The sequence below is a fragment of the Podarcis muralis genome, chromosome 3, assembly GCF_964188315.1.
Source record: "Podarcis muralis chromosome 3, rPodMur119.hap1.1, whole genome shotgun sequence".
Classification (NCBI taxonomy): domain Eukaryota; kingdom Metazoa; phylum Chordata; class Lepidosauria; order Squamata; family Lacertidae; genus Podarcis; species Podarcis muralis.
The window spans coordinates 44,549,399-44,575,711 of NC_135657.1; the positions used below are offsets into that span (position 1 = coordinate 44,549,399).

The 26,313-nt window shown below is 40.1% G+C and overlaps 1 protein-coding gene across 2 annotated transcripts in view; it reads right to left on the reverse strand.

Moving 5' to 3' along the window:
* The window catches only part of CHRM3 (cholinergic receptor muscarinic 3), a 223,225-nt gene that overhangs the window by 165,126 nt on the left and 31,786 nt on the right, over positions 1-26,313 (reverse strand). For both annotated transcript variants that reach the window (XM_077925751.1, XM_077925752.1), the window contains exon 2: positions 5,339-5,549. The gene's annotated coding sequence lies outside the window, so the exon portion shown is untranslated. The remainder of the gene's footprint in view (positions 1-5,338; positions 5,550-26,313) is intronic.

Sequence of the window (26,313 nt, forward strand, 5' to 3'; positions counted from 1 at the left end):
GGATACTAGTTTTCAAAGTACATTAACCTCAGCTCTTAATGCTTCAGCACTGAATTATATTTTAACAGAATCCGTCCTGAAGAAATAATTCACAAACAACCAAGTTCCTCGTGGCAAACTTCTTTTTAATGCATGTCAGATTCATCTATGTGCACTTGGATTGAAAAGTGCAAGGATGACTCAGATTCTGTTTTTAAAACTCTTGCTTTGGCCACTCTTCCTTCTCGCTGCTACGTAGGACACCTAATTTTGTGAAGCAAATGCCCACTTCACACTTTGGTTGGGATTAGGAACCTGGAAAGAAACTGGGATTCTAAAAAGAGGGAAGACGAAGGAAAAGTAGCTGCTTATAACACATTTGGGTCACTGGCTGAATTATCACCATAAAAGGTAAACTAAGGTCTATGCTTTCCACTTCAATGAAAGGAAATGATTCGTCTTCTGAATGGCTCAATCTTCTCATCCATCTTTAAACTCATTCTGTCTAAAATCTCAAATGTAACTGTTACTTTCAGTTCGGATACTTTTGGCCACTTTAATAAGATAAACTTTCTTTTCAGTACATAGTAACACTGGCTTTATGCAAATAGATTATATCAAAAGCATGTAAACAGCTACATTTAAAGATGCATTACAGGAGATGGTATTTGAAATAATTTCATATTAATGGACAGATGAGCATTTTTGAGCTACCAACAAGTTACACTGGTTGTGCAGGGCAAGGTTGACTGTATCATTCATAAAATTGTTTTCAAAATATTGTATAACCCACTCTTCAAGTGAAAGCTAGATTTAAGGTATCAGGTATACAAATCTGATAATGCAATTAAGAACAGCACAAAACAGATTCTGGCAAAGCAAGTTTCCGTGCTATTCATTCTCTTCCTACCCAACAGGGGAATGAAATGTGTTTCCTGGACTTTATACCCTGCTCTGTTCGCCAGCAAAGGAAGGTGGTACAGAATGATCTCTTCCTGTGGGCACTGGGGTGCTTCATTGGTCAACCAGCTGATTAATTAACAGCACCGATGGACTTCCAGAGACGAGTTAATTTTCAGCCAGAAAAGTATTGGCCATATTCAATGAGCCTGTTTCTATTTCAAATTCACTGCATAGTTATGCTTGCATGTAGGGAGTAAAAATAAAGAATTTTTACTCCCTACATGCAAGCAGAACCATGCAGTGAATTCAATCCCACTTACAGGATAATGTAGCAATTGTACAAATAAGAAGTTTTGTATGTGTTTGTTGTTGTCTTGCTTGCTTTTGTAATGTCTGTAAAGCACACTAAAACCATTAATGAAAAGAGTACATAAATGTGTTAAGTGAAATAAACAATGCCACATATAAAAACTAAGCTAGTGATTAGATTTGTAGCTTACAAGGGCTGCCAGATTTGAAAAAAAGTTTGGGAAAAGAAATTAGGGATTCATGGCATGGCACACAGGAAAGAGAATGTTCTTGGGAAAAGGAGCCAGCTGGCCCATTTTAAGTTATCTCCATTGTTGTTTAAGACATCAAAAGAGAATGCTTACTGTGGAACTCAAACTCATTCCTGTTTGCCTGCCTCAAGAAAAGTAGAGGCAGCACTCCGAACTAGGATGAAAATCAAGAGTAAACAAAACAGTTTATTTAAACTTCTTAAACATGAGCAATTCTTATAGGGAAGTAGGATACAATTGCATTTTCCTACACCTTTATTTATTGCATAAGAAATGTAACTATTTGTTATTTTATGCATTACATTTGTATCCCATTCTTGCTCCAAGGATTTCAGACTGGCATGCATGGTCTTCCCCATCCAATTTATCCTTATAGTAATCCTAAATGGCAGTTTAAGGTGAGAAATAAGATAGCAGCTTCAAATGAGCTTCATGTCTGAGCACATGTCACTCAGCCACTGCAAACATTTTCCCCCAGTTAACGTGTTAATTATTTTGGGACCCAAATATTTATCGCCCCACACCACACCTTAAGAAATCTCATTTGTTCAGCTCTCAGACCACATTGTGGAAAAATACAGCCCTCATTTCCTCACTAGTACTTCCACTGCAATTCCAAATACTGGACTGACTGCTGTTTGACAACATCTCTACCAGTACCTTGTGCCCGTATCCAGCAATATATTGTTCTCTTTCATGTTCCTAGCATTTTGACATGTACAGTGGTACCTCAGTTTAAGAACAGTCCTGTTTACGAACGATTTGGTTTACGAACTCTGCAAAACTGGAAATAGTTTGAGAACTTTGCCTTGGTCTAAGAATGTAATCCGAATGGTAGAAGGGCACCGGCGGTGGAAGGCCTCATTAGGGAAAGCACAGCTCAGTTGAAGAACGGACTTCCAGAATGGCTTAAGTTCATAAACTAAGGTACTACTGTATTATGAACACATATTTAGTTTTTGAAATGTGCAAGAAAACCACCAAACCTGCCAAATAATAGTGAGACTACCTCATTCATTGTTTCAAGTTCTAGGCATGCCCTGGTTCAGGGAGGAACAAGATACTGTATGGCAAAGAATTTTCTCCTCTAAGAAAAGATAGATAAAATTTCATTCTGTGTGATGTACTGCCAAAAAGCAAATATAAAATAAGGAATTATTGTGAGAATAACCACATTATAAAAAGAAGCAAAATATTTAAAACCTATAAAATCTATGACCTCAATCCTAGACAGTTAAATGGCAGAAGCTTCCAAACAGTGAAAAAAATTATACTATATATGGCATGGAACTCACAAAATAAACATTATTAATTAAGTGCAAGACTGCCTTAGCAGAATGTGGCTACTTGACTTGATGGATGCTTATCTTAAACACAGTTATGATTACTAGCCCATGAGGGAAAGGATACTTGAAAACAAGTCTTACAAAACAAGGATACTTGAAAATAAGTGCTTTGTGCCTTCAGCTGGCTTATAAGAACAGCTGGTCAAAAAAATATCTCATACATATAACTTTGCTGCAATATTTTGAGGCACTTTTTCTATTCTAAGCTCATGCATTCAAAAACATGCTTGTTAAAATCTGTCACATTTTACAGTGCCAATGATCTCCGTATAGTATTTCCTTTTCAGCTCTCCATAAGTTACAAAGCTATCTTAGAACAAAGATATGAAAAAAAATTGAAAAGAAATGAGTTTGTCTGTTATAACAGCATTTATAAATTTGTGGTTTTTCAAAGTTATAGCAAAACAGTAGTTTCAGAAATATCACAGTGGGGAACTGGCCAATCAGAAAGGCACCAAGCATTGACAACTTTCCATTCTCAGGTATATGCAGAAAAAAGGGCCATAGGCTGATTGTTATGGATATTGTATGCAAGTTCCCATTTACAGCAAGTAACTGCAATAAAACACAACAGCGGTGTCATCAGCTGAACTTCCTATACCTAGTATACTCCAGATGTTTTCAACTGCAACTCCCAACACTCCCAGCTAGAATGGCTAATGATCAGAGATGTTGGGAATTATGATCCAAAACATACAGAGGTCACCAGCTTGAACTAGATACCCCCCGAGCTCCAGCCTAAGACTGTAACATTTGACTCATCATACTCCATTTCTTGAAAACCCAGTTTTAAATCCCTTCATAAAACAACTGTAATTTACTAAATCCTTCACCAACAAAGAAAGATGATTCAGCTGAAACTTTATGCTTTGTGTAGTCAGAACTTCATCCTTCATGTGTTTATTGTTCGAGATATTTATCGGGCAGTACAGATGCTATCTTACAGTAAAATGCAAGTTCATACTATTTTTAAGCATAGCAATGAACTATAAACATGGTCCTAAAACAATTTCCAAAAGTCAGGAATTGCCCCACAATGTTTTATACAAAGAGTAAGGAAAGAGAAGAAGCCCACTTCTATAAAACTCACTTTACATAACAACAACAACAACCCTACATTGTTCAAGGGTGAAACAATTATGAAACCTGTTCCTACAGCCCACTGTTTCACCACTCAAGCTTGCACACTCTTAAGGTAACTCTCAGTAGAAAGAATTAGCTGAGGGAAAGATGCACAAAACTCTGTGTTAGATTGAATTTGGACCTTAGAGATTCAACTTCCATGTCCTATCATCATCAGTTCACAGTCTACACCAGAGCATTATCCGAACAGAAACATCTCTGATACAACACAGAAAGGGTAACTTTATGCTAAACCACTAGTGATATATTTTGTCCTAATCATTTGACAGTAGCTACTTCAAACACAGCAGTGTCACTGATGTAAAACAGCCTTCTTCTACTCAATGACCTCCCAAGCTGCACCAGCTAGCATGGCCAGTTGTCTGGGATGAAGGGAGCTGAAATCCCACAAAGGCATCATGCTGGGAAAAGCTCTTGTAAAAAGTGAAACATGAAACACGAATAATGAACCAATAGTGAAACATGTAACCCCTTATTCTAAGTCTACCAAGTTCAATAATCTTACCAGGTCTGGCAGCTATTGTTCCAAGTTCATGCACTTTGAGCAGCGGCGTAGCGTGGGTTGTCAGCACCCGGGGCAAGGCAAGTAATTTGCGCCCCCTAACCCGTGGATTTGCGCCCCCTAACCTGTGGATTTGCGCCCCCGAACCCGTGGATTTGCCCTAACCCCAGATGTTGCGCCCGGTGCGGCCGGCCCCCCCTGCACCCCCCATGCTACGCCACTGACTTTGAGATCAACATAACGGATGTGTGTCTTTACTTCTTCTGCAAGACTAGCAATAGCAGGTGTAAGCTGACTACTTACTTCATGGAAAGTACAGCTGAAATGTGTTCATAACCGAAATGTAAATATGTGAATGCATTCTAGCAGGCACGGAATTTATCACCATAGAGATAATGCATGACTTCCCTATTGAAAGAGAGTTATTGGCTATCTCCATGTCCAAATATGAAAGTTCTCATTTCTGATTATATTCTTCTCTTGGGCAACATGCTGAAAGGCAGCAACTCGCTAAATCAATAGTGACCTAAACAGCTGGTATCAATGAACATTTTGATATCTGATGTATCTTCTATCTGATGACATGAACTGATTTAACATGGAACTGCAGTGATTTAAATAAAACAATGATGTTTAAGTTAATGATATTATGTAATATGTTCTGGTTCTATTTTCTTTGGGGGGAGCAACTCAGTAAAATCTGTCTTAATAAATCCTATTGTAATTTAGTGTAAGTGGAGCACATTTGCTTAAAAGATAACTCTATTTTGTCAACAAAAGTGTGTGTTTGATATTCTCAGAGCAGAAAAGAGAACACCCTCTGGTTTTCTCTGGCAAAATTCCCAGAATCTGTACACTAAAATGGAAAACCCCAATACCACTAATAGTTAAGTAAAGCAACTTACCATCATAGAAGAAAAGGCCATATAAGTGTGGAATTAACATTTTTTTGCTGAGGAATCCATCCAAATTGCAGAATTTTGCCAAAAAGTCAGGGAAGCATAGCTGTTGCAAGAGAACACCCAAAGTTCAAAACAATGTTCAGAACGGAACAGATTTGTCAAGGTCATAGAATAGGTTGCTTTCTTTGAATCATTGTCTCCACTGCTGCTAGACCTACAAAAAAAAAAGAAACAGAAATTTGCACTATTATTTTCAGTTTCACAGCAATGCAATAAATGTCAATGTTGGACCATTGCTACTGTCCTTAGTAGTAACTGAGATTATTAGGGGAAATAGGTAAAGCAACTCCTTATCTAGCTTTGATTCTACTCAAAGTTCTCCTGGCCCATTGGATCCCATATTTGGAAGTAATTTTCTGGTACAGCTTTTAAATATTCAACTAAGACATATTTTCTTTGGGGGTAGTATGTTTGTAGTTTGATCCATCAGAATGGAAATTATGTGAAATGTGCATATAGGTACCTGCATGCATAGTGAGAAGTCTTTTCAGCAAACTGGGACAACATTCTACAAAGGTTACTACATTGTAGTAACATCCAGCAAACACACCCCACACCTCATATTCCCTTCTCTCCAGATGTGTTCACTAAACATATATAAAACCAAACATGTTCTCAACATCAGAGTGTTCTAGCAAACCAAATATCATTTTCTAAATGAATTAAATTATTTCAGACTTTGAAAATCTAAGTACAGTGGTTGTTGTTGTTGTTGTTTAGTCGTTTAGTCGTGTCCGACTCTTCGTGACCCCATGGACCAGAGCATGCCAGGCACTCCTGTCTTCCACCGCCTCCCGCAGTTTGGTCAGGCTCATGTTTGTAGCTTCGAGAAGTACAGTGGTACCTTGGGTTAAGTACTTAATTCGTTCTGGAGGTCCATTCTTAACCTGAAACTGTTCTTAACCTGAAGCACCACTTTAGCTAATGGGGCCTCCTGCTGCTGCCGCGCCATCGGAGCACAATTTCTGTTCTCATCCTGAAGCAAAGTTCTTAACCCAAGGTACTATTTCTGGGTTAGCGGAGTTTGTAACCTGAAGCGTATGTAACCCGAGGTACCACTGTAATGCAATCAGATTTCAATGGGCAGCACAGAGTGAAGGTCAATTCTTCTGCATACCTTCCAGCCACTTAAAGTTTTATAACAAAAAGTATTTTATAATAATGACTAGGAGGACAGACAATTATCCATTCCTTAGCTTAACTTGTCAGAAATGATTTAGTAAAACAACTAAAGAACACTATGAGAAGTATTTAATATCTGTGTTGGACACCACTGTTATTTTCTTTCAGTTTCATTGTTCCATGCTCAGTACATTTTAACAGATCACGCTTAATCAATATGTCCTAATATGGTTCAAACCACTAAGCAAAAGACATATGTTCTCAGTTTGTTTTCATATTTCCCTACATTCTCTCATTAGTAGCCTTTCACTAGCGTTCTTCAATATAGCGAAAAAGTATTCATACAATGGGTAACAATGATATTACTCATTCCAATACCTCTAACTTTTCTCAATTAAATACAAACTTCAGTACAATTAAGCATAACAAAATTAGATCTCTAAACCTTAACTTTTGCATGATTAAAAACACACAATGCTTGTTTTCAAGCATAGATATAGCACTGCTACAGCTTTCTTCAAAATGCTTTCTGGGAAAAGAAGTTGTGGCACCCCTCAAAGTGAAATTTTGCCCTCAGGAGATGTAACCCCAGAGGAGTCGCCCAGTGATGAAAAGGTTGTCTAAGCTCTTATAGTAATAGCTCCACCCAGTATGATCTGAAGTAAGAGTATATTAGGGCTCTGAGGAACCTCAAGGGGATGGGAGAGGGAGAGGGAAGGGCGGATGAACACTGAGTGAATATAACATTCTGCTTTAGTCCTACTTTATAGTTTTTTTATTAAAACATTTTTAAATAGACTTTTATGTCACGTTTCAAGGCAGTGTTCAAAATATATAACATCAAAAATTAAAAATGTAATACAACTAAGATGCAGCTAATAAAGCTTGCCACGATTAAAAACCACAGCCAACTCAACAAAAGCCTGAGAGTACAATTATATTTTTAATAAGCACCAAAATACCAATAATGCTGGTGTTCGTCTAAGCTCAGGGGGAAGGTGGTTCCACAACATTGTTTTGTTATGAGGCTGGCTCTATGTTTTTAATGTATTTATATTGTGTATCAATTCATTTATTCATGCTTATTGTACACTACTGTAGAATGTTTGAATGAAGGACCATAATATGTAATATGTAAGGACCATAATATGTAATATGCAGAAATACATAAATAAATAATGTGGATCAACAAATAAACATTCAAGTTCCATAAAACTTTCCACTTAGGTCAATGGAAGCCATTGAGTCAACAGTGTGATGCAGCAGCAAAAAAAAGCTAATGCTATTCTAGGCTGCATCAACAAAAGTATAGTGTCCAGATCAAAGGAAGTAATAGTAGCACTCTATTCTGCCTTGGTCAGACCACACCTGGAATACTGTGTCCAATTCTGGGAATTTAAGAAGGATATTGACAAGCTGGAACATGTGCAGAGGAAGGCGACCAAGATGATCAAGCCTTGTGAGAAATGGTTGAAGGAGCTGGGTATGTTTAGCCTGGAAAAGAGGACACTGAGAGGCGATATGAGAGCCATGTTAAATATCTCAAGGGCTGTCACATGGAAGAGGGAACGATCTTGTTTTCTCCTGCTCTGGAGGGTAAGACTCAAACCAATAGCTTCAAGTTACAAAAAAGTAGATTCCAACTAAACATATGGAAAAACTTTATGATAGTAAGAGCTGTTTGACAGTGGAACAGTCTTCCTCGGGAGGTTGTAGAATCCCCTGCAGGTTTTTAAGCAGAGTTTGGGTGGCCATCTGTCATGGATGCTTTAGCTGAAATTCCTGCATTGCAGAGGGATGGGTCCCTTCCAACTCTACAATTCAATTATTCTATGATACTTCAGAAGAAGGAGAGGGTGAATGAGAACTGAAAGGCACACTGTGACATATTGGGCTACCGATTCTGTATGAATTGAGAAAAAACACACTATAAGGTTTTATGGTTAAGCAAAGGAATTTACTCCCAGAAGAAGTAAAGGTGGCCACCAATTTGGATGGCTTTAAAAAGAGGATTAGACTATCAATGGCTTCCAGCCACAATGGCTGTGTTTTGCCTCACTGCTAGAGCAAGTAAATTCTTATTTCATTCACCTAAGTAAAATGTGTGCTTGGTTAGGTTATTCCAGTTAGTTTTCTTTTATATCCACATATTTTCTGTTCAATTTTATTCTAAAACTTCCAAGTCAACTATTTTTGACAATGGAATAAAGATTTTATAGAAAAATAACCATTTTCAGGATACAGAGATAATTTCTATGTAGTGCAGCTAATTACACTTCCTTTCTTACTCTTTTGCTTGTCAGGTTGTTTTTTTTTAAAAAAGTAATTTCAATATGTTTTATGATCCAAAGTAATTTGATTAGAAAACCAGGGCAATTATAAGTTTCTCATATTTTCAAAAGCTGCAGCACAGTTCAAGCAGCAGTAAGACTCAGTCGCAAGCACTAGCACTTATAAAAGCAAAAATATTCAGTAAGTTACCTCAGCTATTCCCAACCTGTGTGCCTGAAAGGCTGGGGGTGGAGGTGGGGGGGTGAGGGTAAAGGCCTGGCTGCCTGAAGGTATCCTATGCACCTTTCGCCCAATAGTGACCAATGCTCCTCCTCAGTCCAAGCCTTCCCAAATAGCAGGAAGGGCAAGTGGAAGCTGAGTTGGCCCTGTATAATATATGGACCTTCAGATACCTTGGCCATACAAATACCAAACAATATCCAATCTTTCTCCCAAAACTGGACCTGAGGAGGTGGCAGGGATTGCTGGTAGATGACACAGGCCACCTCTGAGGCTTCAAAGTTGGGAGGAAATCTCAGCATGCTCACCAGTGGGCAGGGTCGCATGGCAAATTAATTTGTTGAAGTGTACCGAAAATGCTTGACTAGAAGCATTCAGCAAAACATCGACTCATAGAATTGTAGAGTTGAATGGGTCCTCTAGCCCAACCCCCTGCAATGCAGGAATCTCAACTAAAACATCCATGACAGATGGCCGTTCAACCTCTGCTTTTAAAGCTCCAATGGAAGAGTCCACCACCTTCTGAGGAAGTCCATTCCACTGTTGAACAGCTCTTACGATCAAAAAGTTCTTCCTGGTGTTTGGTTGGAATCTCCCTTTTTTGTCTTACTACCAAGTAGCTTAGTTCAGCTGGAACCATGCATATGTGGTATGGTCAAAGGTCACAGGAAGCAGGGCCACATCATGTAAGGTCAGGGTTAGAAGCATTTATTTTGATTTCATCCAGATTCAGGCAGGTTTTATCAGGATCTCAGAAGGCTCTCAGACAGCTCCACTGGCGGTTGTTCTCTCCTTACTGTCAGTAAGTGAGAGGTGTTGCCTCAGTGAAGAGACTTATGAAGGGAGGAAACACCTGTTCTGCAATTGACCCCACTTCCTCCAAAGAGCTGGCCGTGCTTTTTAAAGGACGCTTGTCTAGTTCTGTAGCTGTGGTTTTCAAAAGGCTGAAGCAATAGAGATGCTACTAGGGATTTCTTCCTGGAGTCTGGGGTGACGCGGAGTGTAAATTAATAACACAGGGTCTTCTTCAGTAAAAGAATAAAGGCTTTATTGAGTTAAAATAAACTTGTTTGTAAATAACAGCAAAATGAACAGAAGATTAAACTAGCTTCAGAGCATAGACAGAGTTTCCACTGAGCACAGGCTTCACAGAGCACAAGCTCCACACTGAGACACTGACTGAGACACTGCAGTGAGTTTGCCTGCAAGCAGATACAGTGGTACCTCAGGATAAGAACTTAATTTGTTCTGGAGGTCCGTTCTTAACCGGAAACTGTTTTTAACCTGAGGTACCACTTTAGCTAATGGGGCCTCACACCGCTGCCATGCTATTTCTGTTCTCATCCTGAAGTAAAGTTCTTAACCCGAGGTACTATTTCTGGGGTAGCAGAGGCTGTAACCTGAAGCGTCTGTAACCCGAGGTACCACTGTACAATACTTATACAGAGAATGAGTCATCCTCAAGATGAGTCACAGTGATTCAGCATGCTAGATGATTCTGCAGCTTTTCAGCATTTCACAACATTTCTAGACTCCTTTATGGCTTCTGCTCTCAAATACCTTTGTCACATGACATGGGGATGGTGGGACATCTATGATCTAAAACTGGGAGAAGATGCTAAATGGTGAAGCTTGTGTCTCTTCTTCATTTGAGTCTTCCTTGGGGCAGCATCTGGGTCTAGGGTTGGTGGTCAGTACATTGGCTGACATATCCAAATATGCCTATGTGCACAAAATCCAATGTGCACAGCCCAAAATAGGGTGCAGTGGATACCCTAGTGGAAGAAAAATGAATCTGATAAGTGCCTACAAGCATTGGATTTTACACATGTAGAACATCCAGGACTAACTGAGCAAAATGAATGGAATATTTTTGCCTTTACACAATAAGTGTTTGCAACGGAGTCTTACTTCTCCTTGAACGACCCTAACTTTTGAAAATTTGAGAAACTTATAATTACCATGGGTTGTTTTTTTTGATAAAATTACTTTGGATCTTAAAACATCTTAAAGCTACTTTTAAAAACCTGACAGCAAGAGAATAAGAAGGGAAATGTAATTAGCTGTGCCACATAGAAATTATCTCCATATCCTGGAAATAGTTATTTTTCTATAAAGCTCCTGAAAAATTGTCAAATATATTTTATAAAATGTAACATAAAATACATGGATTATATTAAAGGGTGGTAAATGTAAAGATCCAACTACATGCACTTTTAACTTTGGTAAAATAAAGTGCATTTTATTTCTCAGAAACAACAGCAGCCTAGTGGTGCATGCTCGTTTGACTTATACTGCTGGTAAGCAAACTACCACACTTGACCTCTTATGTTTTAAAGCAGGGGTGTGGAGCCTCAGGCCAAGGGCCAAATTGAGCTTTCTAGGCCTCTCTAGGGGACTCTCTGCAGGGAACACCACAAGAGTGGCTAGAGGAGCCACACCCTTTCTTCCCAGACCCCACCTCTCACTGGTCCTGCTCTATCCCCTTCTTGAGTGCTTTTGCCTAAGTGGAGGTGTCCCTGATATGGGAAATGGCCTGAATGTAAAGACATGGGTGCAGGAACCTCTATATGGCTGGAATGCAGCCTACTGTCATGAATACTGTATGCCAGCTCCGACTGTAATTTTACAGCCAGCTGCAGAATGCAGTCAGGAACAGAGAGACTTGGCTTATACTCTGGCAGAGGAGAGCCCACAGCCGCCAGCGTCGACTCCCCCTGATCTTGGATGGCCAGCTGCTAAGGGAGTAACTGAGAGCAGGCTGGAACAGAGCCAAAGTTCTCCGGAAGCCCAAATAGGCACAAAAAGCCACAGAGACAGCCTTTCAGAACAGGAAGGGGATGTAGCTGACCCAATAAGCCCAAGGTGTAGGCAAATAGGATGGCTGCTAGACAGGAAGCAAAATAAGAGATGTAAGGGTCGAAAGTTCAATATCTTCTGTCGTCACAGGAAGGACTCTTCAGAAGGGTCAACTCGAGAGATTATGCCGGCGGCTTGGCTAGAACCATCCAGAGTTAATTGTTTGTTTTTGCAATGAATCCCCCCTTTTAATTCTGTACACTTACTGTGTACATAACGGGACGCGTACACTTACACTTAAAAGCCTCAGTGCCTAGGACTTGCCGATCAAAAGGTCGGCGGTTCGAATCCCCGCGGTGGGGTGCGCTCCCATTGCTTGGTCCCAGTGCCTGCCAACCTAGCAGTTCGAAAGCACCCCTGGGTGCAAGTAGATAAATAGGGACCACTTACTGGCAGGAAGGTAAACGGCGTTTCCGTGTGCTGCGCTGGCTCGCCAGATGCAGCTTTGTCACGCTGGCCACATGACCTGGAAGTGTCTCCGGACAGCCCTGGCCCCCGGCCTCTTAAGTGAGATGGGCGCACAACCCTAGAGTCGGACACGACTGGCCCGTACGGGCAGGGGTACCTTTACCTTTACCTTTACTGTGTTATCAAGCCGGGAACCTGGGCTCCTGACACCTATACTACAAAGGTAATAGTGTCATCTGTTGCTCCCCACCCTCCATTTTTGCCTCTGGCCCCACCATCATTGACATAACACCCCTGGAAGTTGCTCACAAGACAATGTTGCCACAGAGATGGAAAGGTTCCCCCACCTATGTTTTAAAGGCTCCCTTCCACAGCATTCTCAGGCTCAGCCACACTTCCACTTGCCCCACTGGCTTCCCCTGCAAAAACCTGCTCTTTACCACTGAATCAGAACATCCATCAATGTGGTTTCCCATGGACTGACGTTTGATCCAATTCAACTTTTCTGCTGTCGGCGGCGGCGGAGGAACAAGCAGCCCGAAAGGAGTCTTTTTGGGCTGCTTGTTCTTCCTCCTCCGCTGCCTCCACAAGGTTTGTGGTGTGGTGAACTAGCTTATACTCAAGTCAATAAGTTTTCCCAGTTTTTTGTCCTAAAATTAGGTGCCTCGGCTTATATTCAGGTTGGCTTATACTCGAGTATATACAGTAGGTATCTTAATAGCAAAATGGGAACTCCTTGAAGTAAAGAAAGCCAAAAAGTAAACAGTCACCATGTATTGCTTTACTGCTACATTTAACAGAAAGACAGAGAAGTGTGTTGCTTAGAAATGTATATGAACGACTCAGGTCATAAAGGTGAAAGCCAAGTTCCCAATGAATTTATTTTCAAACTTCAACAAATATCCCTACATAAATTGCTAACATGTGTCTAACTATTCATCCCTCATCAAGTGTTTATAAACATCTGATAATATGCTTTTAGCTTTAAAAGTGCTAGAGGCATTTTAGTCACTAAGATTAATCAGATTTATATTTATATAAATATTTATATTTATGCAACCTAATCATTATATAACTACTCTAACAAATATAGTCATCATATAACTATATTAACTTCTGGCCAATGTATTCAGCCTGTCTTGAAAGCTTCTCTCTAGTTACTTGACAGATGCACTCACAATCGTAAGTCCCAAGACAGAGGGGAACACATCACATATCTCCATAGCCATATCTCCTACCCAGAGGAATCATCTTTATGCCTCTGATCACTAAATGCCAGAATTATTTTGAGAGGCAAGCAACCACCGCTAGGCTACTTAGAGCAGAGAGAAAGAACATCATGCAACAAGCACATACCAATTGCTCTAATACAGTGGTTCCCAATTAGCTAATTACTGAGGACACCCTATTTTTCAAAAGCCAAGCCATGGACCCCCCTACTTTTGAAAAAGTATTACCATACGCATGTACTATGATTATTTTTTCAGGGTTGGGCTTCGAAAACGATCTTGGCTTTTGTTTTTAATCAAACACAGCTCTGTTTCTGTGGGAAAGGCAACACAAACAAGGATTGAGTACAAAGTGCATCTGAGTATACACAGTAAAAGGGTCCAATTGTTATATGGAGTCTTCCAAAGCTACAAAAGCAAGAGCAAAGAAATAAATAAGAAGGTGTGATTGCTTTATAACTGATGAAGCTGGCTCTAGGCCACACCAGGTGCCAATGCGAGGCCTGAGCACATCTCCTTTCTTAATGCTTACTGTATATCCCAAGTCACTTTAGAAAGTTCTTATATTTAGAGAACCGCACAGCCATTACCTGTAACAATATTTCCAATGCATTTCCTTTGTAAGAAAAGCATACCAGCTATGTATAATTTGTGAAACCTTTAAGGATCCAGAAAAATATAAACACCTAAAAGAAATTTTCTCTATATTAGGAGATGACAGACAAGTACCAGTGACTTCAATAGGGTCTGAGTGTAGGCAATTTGCAGGTACTAGAATGAATCTTCAATTACCCCAGCTTCAGCTTGCTAAAAATGATTTCTCTTTTGAAGTGTCTGCTATTTCATCACAAAACAGTCCTGCAACATCAGGGTTAAAGGGCACTCCCCCCCCCCCCATGGCAACAGAACAGAGGGATACTGTGTCACCTACTGTGTTCACTCAATAGGTGAAAAAAGGTAAAGGTAAAGGGACGCCTGACAATTAGGTCCAGTTGCGGACGACTCTGCGGTTGTGGCGCTCATCTCACTTTACTGGCTGAGGGAGCTGGTATTTGTCCACAGACAGCTTCCGGGTCATGTGGCCAGCATGATTCAGCTGCTTCTGGTGAACCAGAGCAGCACACGGAAACGCCATTTACCTTCCCGCCAAAGCAGTACCTATTTATCTACTTGCACTTTGACCTGCTTTCGAACTGCTAGGTTGGCAGGAGCAGGGACCAAGCAACGGGAGCTCACCCCGTCGCGGGGATTCGAACCTCCGACCTTCTGATCGGCAAGCCCTAGGCTCTGTGGTTTAGACCACAGCGCCACCCGTGTCCCTTAATAGGTGAATAGACAGGTATAAAATTAAGAACTCCTGTTCTACAACCTCATCTCATTTGCCAGGCCTCAGAAATACTGAGGCAAAAGTTATTAGCTCTACTGAGTTTGTATGTGCCTGCAGATATGTACTGACATACAGTAGCAGCTAAGAATTCTGAGCTGAAAACTCCTCTGCTCACCTATCACATTTCAGTCGTAAAATCCCAGAAATGAGGCAGGAATCCACCAAACTCAGATTCCATCCAGGTCCACTTCAGAATCAGGATGAGGTGGGGCTGCTATATTGTATTTAAAGTGCTGTGACAGGGAGACCCATGTGCTAGCTGCTCCAGGAAGTTGATTGATGGATTACCTGTTTTTAATAGTTTGAAGGGAAGAAGTATCCTTTACAGGAACATAGGCAGCATGGCAAACTCATAAGAGCTTTTATTTGTTTATCTTTGTGTTTTTGCGTTTTATGGGCATAACAGACATAGTCTTGTCCCCATGCAGAACTAGGAAGTAGTGGATTTTAATAGATTTGCCCATCCCTAATCTTTCACTGTTCTGTGAGGAGAACAATTCTTAACACATATATGCAAGAAATTGGTTCTTTAAATATCCTGCCGCACAGACCTTTAGTGCTTTATTGGTAATTATCAACATGTTGAATTGGGCAGTTGGGCTCAGAAATGGCCCAGGAGCCATTGACAATTACATAATACTGCTGTTATATATGTGTCTGCAGTATTTGGTACCAGCTGAAATTTCTGACCACAGATCTGCCTTTTCCAGGAAACAGTTTGGGCAAGGGCCTAAGCAAAGCAAAAGCATTCATGGCCACAGCCACTATCTGGTAAAACAGGAACAGAGCCAGCTCCAGAAACACTCAAGCTGCAAACTAACCCTTCAAAAGGAGTACAATCTACCCAGAATATGCTGTACACTTGCCCCTAGATCAGCTTTTCAATCAGTCCAAAGCACTTCTCTCTCATCTAGGTTAAGCCTCAGTTAATTGAACAGCAATAGACTGAAAATAACACAGATTAGGTTACAACTAATTTTACTCTTTGCTTCCACCCTAAGGTATGTATCAAGCAATTAAAACTAATATATACAGTCTCATAAATATGTGATCAGCAACTTAAATATATGCCAACATCTGCCCCTTGTCAATGCTGAAAGTCAAGCTAACACAGACAGAATCCTAAATCGAAAACACCTTAAAGATTTCTACTGCAAGTGTTATTTGCATCTCAATGAGAGCTCTCCAAACATTTCTCTCATTTCCAAGACTCTGAGACATCCTGCCTCTCTACATAGAGTACTCAGCAGTTCAGTGATTCCAACCCAGCAGTCACTTGGTACAGACAAGTTTAGGCAGTGTTAAGCTCTGTGACCCCTCCAGTTAAGGGGCCCCGCTGTTGTCACCTCCCTTGTTTAAGTTGTAAAATTCACACTTTTTGAAACTTGTCTGCCAGATGACAGATTAAGTGAGCTTTCAGAGGGCAACCATAGATGGCTCATGCCTTATTTTCTCCAAGATTGGTTAAAAAATATGCAGGCCTCAATAAAAGTAAAAAGAGAGGTGTGAACAGGCATGGGAAGGAGGTTAAGATGGTGCACCTGGTGAGATCACTGTATTACACTGTAACAGGGAGAGATTACATATATGTTGGCAGAGCCCACAAAGGTACAAATATTTTTCTGTTATTTGGATTTTTGGAGGATAGGGCAGTATAGCTTCAATTTCAAATAGTTTCCCTGAATATGAATACAGAAAGAGCCGGGTTAGGTATAAATGAAAAACAAACCCCAAAATTTAAATGCCAGAAACTAAACACAAGTAATTAAATTCTAATAGGATGAAATCAGTAACTGCATTTAAAATGTTAATTTATGTATTAGAGTCAAGAAAAGTGGAGGGTAAAGTAAAAGCATATTGATTACATAATCAAACTAATAAGTCAACAACTTGGTTCTCAGCCGATTTTACAAATTAATATAAGCGCCTGAATAATATTTATATGTAAGAGATGAGTAGATTGTAAATGTGTGATCACACAAATACTTGTCCCATATATTAAGTCAGATTTGTCTTACTTCTACAACAATTCATAGTGGTGGAATTTTAAAGTAACATGATACCATCGTTTGCAACAGCCGTAGTTTCCAATCTCCATGCTGCCATGCCAGGGGAGAGGGAGGAGGTTTGTGCAAGTAAAATTTAACTATGTTTTAATGTTATATACCAAACAAGCAATTATCTTGTTTTTTGTTCTGCTGAACAAATATTTCTTTCATGTTACTTCTCAACCCAGCCAATAGTGAGCAGATACAAAGCAAGTCAGTCTAGGGGTAGATAGGGCTAGACCATGCATGAGGCAAAATGAGACAACCGTTTCGGGTGTCAGGATCCACAAGGGCAGCAGATCTAGGCTCCAAGGAATGCATCGTCCACTACTACTGCCTCAGGGGCAGCAACGGCTGCAACAGACTCCTTGGAGGCCAGATCTGCTGCCTCCTTGGCGGTCCCCCTTCCAATCCTGCTTCTACAGTGGCCTCTCAATGAATAGGAGGTGCTACTGGTCTCCTCCCACCCCTGTGGAGGAAATGGCAGGGACTGCCTTGGGGGGGGGAGGTCTCCCGGGCTCTACACCCACCCAGCATGATTCAGAGTGGGTGCCTTCCTCCCCACAACCCATAACAGCCTTTGATCTCTACTTCCACAGTCTGGTTAGGTTGACTGGATTCCCACTTTGTTGCCAATACAGATCTTAGCTCACCCCTTTTATTTCTGATGTAGATATTATTTTCCCCTCTCCTTGTTCCTGGTGCAGATGTTCGTTTATCCCTTTTTCCCTGGCCGGCGGCTCATTTTGTGGTTTGCCTCAGGTCCCAAAATGTCTTGGGCCGGCCCAGCTTCCAATTGTTACTGGGCTACAACTCCAATCACCAGAAATTATAGTTGATAAGTGCGAGTAAAGTGTGCCTATTGTAGTTGTAGCTGTGATCTTGAAAATAACTTTGCCATGGTCCTCCTGACGCACTGGTCAGTGCAACTCTGCACTAGCAGTACTGTGCTCCGTTGTACTTGGGTGATAGGGAAAAGCATAACCAGGACTCTTGACTTCTTCTCTTAGCTATTATGCATTATTTCTGCTAATATTACTACTACTTTGCTCCTTTCCTGAAGCAAACAAAGCTGAGTAACAATATTGCTCTGCACAGGGGCTTCTCTCTGGCATTGGTGTCATACAGCAAGCGACTGGTATTTGCCTAGTACAGAACCAACTACCAACACTAGAGCAAAGGAGACAAGATACAAAATTGCACAAGATGATGCACCTTGGCTGAGAGTCCTAGAAGACCTGCTCCCTGCCTTGAAAGCCTTTTTTTTACCTGTCTTGGGAAAGTGGGGCCCTGACTGACTCCAGCTGATGAAGTTGAGGCTGATGAACAGACTCTTGGGCTGGGGAACTGGTTAGGGTTTTTTGTTGGAGCATTGTTGCTGTTATTGACACTATTTTTTCTATCTTTATCTTTAGACCTTATTATGATTTGTGTAGAAATTGTTCAGTTTGGTTGCATCCTTTTTGATGTGTTTTATTTATTGTTTTGACTACTTTTGTTATATTTATGATTACATTTTTTCATGTTGTAAGCGGCCTTGGTGTTTTACTATGGAAAGGTAGTATACAAATAAATTATGTATGTATAGTCATGTTACACCTCCCTTTATCATTTGAGCTGCATATTTTGCCACCAGATTTAGAAAGGTGTTGCTTTCTCAATAGTTTAAAAATCCATAGAGAAGTTAAAAACTCCATGGCCTAATCAGCTGAGACAAAATTAGTTTGGGTAATGATGTTCTTAAAAGCAATGAGCCAAAAATGCTACAAGAGATATGGCACAGTTGCATCAGATGATCAGCAATTATATATTTATGGAAAGTCTGACTGAAATGAAGCAAGAGAGTATTCACTATAGTGAATAGATGTATTCATTATAAAGTTAGATATCTGAGCAAAACCTGACCTTTATTTTTGCATGCACTTGGAAATCTCTGAATTCAGGGTGCCAGGAAGCAAGAAATGTATTATTATCACTATTACAATGATGATTATTTATTATTACTATTACAATTTATATATCACTCTATACCCACAGGTCTCAGGGTGGTTCACGGGATAAAAATGTATCATGGTTTTAGCAGAAGTCGTACAAGAAATCTGCTTGTGCAATGTTCCTACCAGTGGGGGGAGGGTGTGGGGTTTGCTGACTCCCCTTTTCATCAGCATGATGATCTGGTCAGAGGAACCATATGAATGATTCTCCAGCTCATGTGCTCCCTGCCACACTCCTCCAGCACAACTGTAAAAACAAATGCATCCTCTTCGATTTTTAGCAAACTGTTTATTACTACATCACAATGGAAATAACAAGCCTATATGGTTTTTGATCCCAATTTGTTCAGACAAACTATAATTAAAAATAACTGCAGTTCCTGGTCTAAATGGGGGGGGGGGCAGAAGCGGTGATGGGGGGGAAGGTTCATGCTTATAAAGCTAAACTATGGTTTAGCATTATTTTTTCTGCATTTTCAGAATTGAATGAAATGTAGATGCATGTAGATGAATGCTTCACATGTTCATATCCATGATTCATGCTGCATCTTCCATAACGTCTATGAGACAGGAACAGGGTGAAGCTGATACCAATAAGCTTTGTCCAACTGGAACGTCTAGATTGTGTGTGCTTATGGCTATGCTTTGGGCAAATAATGCAGCACTACTGTTAAGTAACTAGAGGAAGCACAAGCCAAGGGCATCATTTAATTAAGGTGTGCAAGCTCAACTTCAATTACTCTCACCAAAGATCCTCCCTGGAATGGCTGCTGTAAAGAGGAATTTCCTTGCAGTAACTAATATGTTTAATGAATCATGTGTGCGCATGCCTAATTAATCCTCCGAAATGATTGCCACATCTAATACAGGAAATGCCTCTAATTCAGTCATTAATTATCCCTTACAAGTGATAGTTTCCCTTCAGTAAGTATATTCAGCCCTAATTGCAAGTAAGTGCCCTTTTTTACATGTCATGAGAAACCAAGCTCAGCTTTGCATGGGCATGAGGACACATCTTGAACATGATCCATTTGGTTAAGATGTCGGTGTGACTCTCTCTGCTATAACTTTGTGATGGAAAACTTAACTGCTGTGACTCATGATTCACAACAGTGAAAACACCTTTACAAATTCAGGGCATGTTACCACTCATTGATAAGCCACTTCTTTATCACAGAAATCCAGAGTTTGAAGGAACCCCAAAAGTCATCTAATCCCCTCCATAAATCAGTCCCATCTCTCGAAGCTGTTCAGCTTTTGGGACATGCCCAAAAGGCTGCTTCATGCTTCTTTTCTCAAGATGCTCCAACCCCCTGCCAAGTCATTGTGGGAACTTTCTTCTCTTCTTGTCTAACTTTAGTTATTGGCTCTTCCTCGCACCTTATCCCCATATCCTTACCTCCAATCCGTATTTGTTATTTTCTTCAGAAAAAGTCTGGACACCTAATAGGAAGACATAAGCTGGTATCTTTCCATAGATTAAGTTCTTCTGTTTTGTTTTGTTTTCACAGTATGAGTTGGGTTCTCAGGAACCCAAAAGAAATACAAGATTTGACTTCTGGGTCAGTTTGCTTGCTGTGCCTTTATGATCACAGTTTCGACAGGTGGAAAGAAACAGTGGGCACCTATGAAAGCCTCTTAACCCAGCTGTAGTGTATCCAAACATTATAGTGAAAACCCACTCTTCTTCTTTGGATTCAAGAGAAATAAGCACAGTATACCAGCCCTCTCACTTACCTCCAAATGCCTATGGGGCCTGTGGACTTTAAAACAATAAACTACTCAGTTTTGTCTTAAGCTGATTAAATAACAGTTTTAAAAATGATTGGATTCGTAGTCTAATGTGCTTCTTAATGAGTGCTTCAAAGTGTAGTAAATGTTATGCCTGTTTCTGTCTTGACTATTTTGACAAAAGGTGACCAAAATAAATGTAACCCCAACCCCAAGATAAAAACACATTCTCACAAGTGAAGCAGCTTTGACTCCTATTTTAACCTGTTCAGATATAGTGGTGCTCAAAAACTTCTTGCTTATAATAAGTGGGCCAGAAGCATTAGTCCAAGTATCATATGTTGCTTGCAGTATTATGAAGTGGTTAAGACTCTTTTCTTTAAACTGGCATTCAAAAGCCTGTGTTAAGCACACATGGAGTAAATCTGTATTTACATTTTTCAAGGCAATCCTACGCATGTCAACTCAAAAGCAACTTGTACAAAGTTCAATGAGATTTACTCCCTGATCAGTGCATTTAGGACTGCACATGAAATTGTTTATTTCCCTTAGCACATTACTCTGTCTGCGCCTTTGGGAAATGGTAGGAATAAAAATGGCCCTAAAGCAGTAAGTCCCAGCATCTAATGCATGCATCTTTAATTGTTGGGGACTAGATTGTATTCTTTTTTGGGTTTTGTACCTTGCCACAGAGAGGGTTTTTTTAAGAATTCTGAGACACTACTGAAATTCAATAGGATCCAGACCCCCTGGAACTCTTTTAGAACATGTAACAGCTGTCCTTCTCAGAGCACACTGCAGAAAGACATTCTTAAACTTCTATTCACAAGGAGAGAGTGGGCTAAATGTTTCAGCTCAGGGACCAATTACTCAGCAGCAACATTTGTGGCAGAGGGTGAATCTCATACTGCTAAGTGTAGTTCCACTGCTTTCTCAACCAAAAACATAATTTCTACATGGCATTCACTCTCTCTCTCTGTTCTCTGTCATTAGAACAGCAAATGAGACTTTTCATGGAAGCAATAAGAATCTACAAAAGAGCTCAAAATTAAAAGAGGAAGTTGAAAATATATTGCAAGAGGGTATGGGTCAACACACACTTAGACTGAGCTTATATACAACACTGCATCATTGACTTTTTCTTTGAACAACAACAAAAATCAATGTTGCGAAATATGTGCTTCTGTGTTATCTTGGTAATAAACAGATTTTTGTGTGAAAGTGAGAAGAATATGACTTCATAATTCATCAGCCTGTTATGAAATGTGTTGAGCAAAACTATAGAAAAATGGATTATTCCACTTTAGGATTGATGTAATATAATTGTTTTGAGAAATCTATACAGCACCTAGAAGACCAACGTTGCATTGAAAAGTGCTTTAGTATCTGAAATGTGTTCTCAGTTACTGCATCATCCCAAGCCATTGCTTGAGGTAAACCACTGGATGCACAGATGGTGTCATCAGGAAAGATTTGGCTTCTTGGATCATGATCTCTGCTTCCTTGAAGTAGGACTTTTGGCAAGAGATGGGCTGAACCTCACAGCAGTTGGCAAGAATGTGTTTGCTAAACACGTCTTGAGAATCTTTAAACTAGATCTTGAGTGGGAGGGATAAAACAATATGAATGACAAAAGAGCAGCTGGCACTGGGGATAATAGCTTCACTGATGCACTGAAAGCTGAGGTGGTGCTCCAGAAACCTGCTTAAGGGCAAAAGCCACAGGAAGGAAACAGCCGCAGGGAACAACTCGTGGTTTCAGTTGTCTCTACACAAATGCACAGAGTATGGGAAACAAACAAGATGAACTGGAGCTTTTAACATAGGATGGCAAATACGACCTGGCAGGCATTACTGAAATCTGGTGGGATGAGACTCATGACTGGAATGAAGGAATTGAGGGGCACAACCTGTTCAAAAGGAATAGACTAAACAGAAAGGGAGGAGTAGCATTGTATATAAAGGATGTGTACACTTGTGAAGAAATCCATGACCTGGAGCATGAAAAGCAGATTGAGAGTATATGGGTAAAAACTGTAGGAGAGAGAAAGAACAGTGACCTTACTGTGGGTGTCTGCTACAGACCACCAAGCCAGACTGAAGACTTGGATGATGCCTTACTAGAGCAGATTAGCAAATATTCAAAAAGGAGAGAAATAGTAATCATGTGGGACTTCAACTTCCCCAATATCTGTTGGGACTCAAACTCTGCCAAGAGTGCAAGGTCTGACAAATTCTTCCATTGCATCACTGACAATTTAAACAGAGGTTGGATGGCCATCTGTCATGGATGCTTTAGCTGAGATTCCTGCATTGCAGAGGTTGGACTAGATGACCCTTGGGGTCCCTTCCAACTCGATTATATGATCATGCAATTGAATTAGCTAGACCCTTGTATTCTAAATTTAGTTTATGGGGTTCATATCTTGTACATCCCTTGTAAATGAAGCAGATAATGGGGGACAGTGCAGCGCAAGGGTCTTTGCCAGGTGATTCCCACTGCAGCAGGAGGATTCTCATCTGAAAGGCACTCAGAATGCCTTTAAAGTATGATGGATGATTACCTTTCCATTAACCCAGTAGGAATTGAGGCTTTTCAAATGTTCCAAGGGCAGAGGATTTTCAAACATTCCATTCAAACATCACGTTCATTTTTATGAGGCCATGCTATTCTAAGAGCCCAGTTTATACATAAAACTAAACCAAACTATGGGTTAGCAAAAGCACATCAGTGTGAAAGTTCTGACAAGAGTTTGCAGCTGCCAGGCTCCCTCCTTGGTCCTTCTGCTTGGCTTCAAACCCAGGCTTGTAGTTTTGCCTCCTCCAGCAAATCATGAGCTGCAAACCTAACAAAAGGAAAACACATAACAAATCTCTAGATATAATAAATGGTTTATCCCTTCAGAAACCCAGAGGAACCATGGGGACCCAGGGAAGCTTCCCACTGATTCTCATTGTTCCTCTGGGTTTCTGAAGGGATAAACCATTTATTATATCTAGAGATTAGTTGTGTGTTTTTATTTTGTTGTTTGGTTTATAGGAATTATTTGTCAGTTTATTAAAGACTAATCCTAAACACACTTATTTAGATGTAAATCCCCTTGAAATGGACACACTTTGAGGCTCAGACACATCCTTTCTGTCATTAGACCCTCTGACAGAGATCACACTAAAAATTTTGATACCTATCACCTAGACTTAGAATGTACAGGAGCAAAAAAAATTATTTAATTCAATAATGCTGTTTAAACTACAACAAATTAACCTTTATTATATATTTTTTATTAACTGTATTTTATTGCTGTGATTTTATTATACATTATCTTTTTATAGCATTTATGTTCTCTGGGCAGATCATAACATTAAATAAATAAAATACCAATTAAATCAAGGCAAAAACTGCACCAGAACAGAAATTAGCATAAAACTAGCATGAAACCACATGAGGCAGCATAAGATCAATAAAACAGCAGTTTTTAAATTGCTTTAAGCTGCTTTGGAAGGATTGTTGAATGGCATAGTAGACAATTTAAAAACAAAAACTAGAACTGGAAGTTTACTCGCATTCGGCTTGTTACAGAATGAGTAAAGCATGCCTTTGGATAAGTGCACATCTAGGTTGCGACAAAGACACAGTTTCCAGAAATGATAAATGGCTGGCTGTGGAACAGCTAGTCATGGAGCTTATTAAAGGGGAGGTAATCCCAGGCGGTGCCTAGCAAATGGTATGAGATCAGGGCTGTAGCCAGATCAAGGTCAGGAGAGAACTGGTGTACCCTACCTAGGATTTTTAAAAAGAAGTCTTTTAAGTTGTTCCACTACAGTTTTCATTTAAGGAATGAAAGCCTGTTATGAAAAGAAAAAGCTGGTTGCAAGTTTGCTAGTACCGTATTTTTCGCCCCATAGGACGTACTTTTCCCCCTCCAAAAATGAAGGGGAAATGTGTGTGCGTCCTATGGGGCAAATGCAGGCTTTCACTGAAGCCTGGAGAGCGAGAGGCATTGGTGCGCACCGACCCCTCTCACTCTCCAGGCTTCAGGAAGCTATCCGCAAGCCTTGCAAGCCCGGCAGGAGTTCCCGCGGGCTCACAAGGCTTGCGGGCATCAGCCTGCAGCCCAAAGCACGGGGAACACACAAATTGATGATAAAACCAGCAAAAAGGAAGATATGAAAATAATGCTGAAAAACATTAAACATAAATTTCTTGAAATGCACAAAAAGCAAGGGGACAGCAGCACCTGACACCCCCACCTCTTAAATTTGAAGACAGTCCTCCTGGTCAGAAACAGGAAATAATCTAGGGAAGCTGGCAGGTCATTTAGACTATGAACAAGCAAAGGAGGATGGGGTAATTTGCAGATAAGAACGAATTACTTCCATCAGCTGTTGGACAGATACCCATGCCTGAACGGCTGGGCAAAGAGAGCAAGTCAAATTGTGATAAAAAGAGTTGAGATGAATATTAATGTAATAGTCATTTTTTAAAAAAGAATATTACATACTTGTAAGACTAACATCTGTTCCAGAGAAATTGATGGAAAGCATTATTGAAACTTCCAAAGTAGTAGCAGTGTCAGTCTGTTGCTGTAAAGGCAGCAAAGGATCAAATTAGACATGTCTTTAACCATGTCCTTGCATCTCAAGCTTCAATTTTTCCTTCTTTTTAAACTCTTTTCTCCTATGCTATTTTACCTCTTGTATGCGCCCTTTCTCTCCCCCTCCCCCCTTTATTGAACAGCAGCTTTGGGGCCATGTAACAGCTTCAGGAGGAGTAATTTCCACAAAGGAAAGAACTTAGCTAATTCACACTGTCTGAAAAAGTATGCAAACAGAAGCACAGCTATCCTTTGAAATTGTCACTTCTCCAAATTTTGCAGTTCTACGGCCAAGTAATGTATTAAAAAATGCATAAACTGGGGTTAAAGTATGCATACAAATGCATGTATTAGCAAAAATAATAAGCAAAAATAAATTATATTAAGAAACTTACGTTTTAGGAGAAATATGCTATTATTTTGCAGCATATGTCTGAAGGAGACAAACTACAAGCCTGGGTCTAGAAGACACACAAAGCCAAATCACTGCTCAATTCACAGGAGTGCAGCAGCAGCGGACCAGAGGAAGAATGAAGCGGCCATGATCTATCTCCTCAAGGGAACTCACACATTTGCACTAACCATGGTTTGGCTTCATGCTACATGTGAATTAAGTAAATAAAGGAAGTTTCACATACAGTACATGTTCATGATATATTCAAATGTCAAAAGGTGCAGCTATAAGTCTGAGAGGGCCTCAAATTCATCTAAATCCAAAGCCTTTCAGGTGAGGCAAATTGTTTTATATCAACATATCCCAATAATGGAATAGCAAAAGGAAACATGAGCTAAAAAAAACCCCTAAACCTAAAACCAAGTAGCATTCTGTGCTGTGGAAACACATCTATTAATTCATTCTCTTTTTTTATAAGAAGAAAGGTGATTCAGAACTGTTTGCTATACCTTTGGATTCTAAAAATAATATTTGATATTTGTTCTTCCTTTCAATGTAGTCACAAGCAGATAACTCAGCCTTTCATTTGCTTTCTTTTTCAGATGATAGGATTCATGCTGGCCACACCACAATATATATAT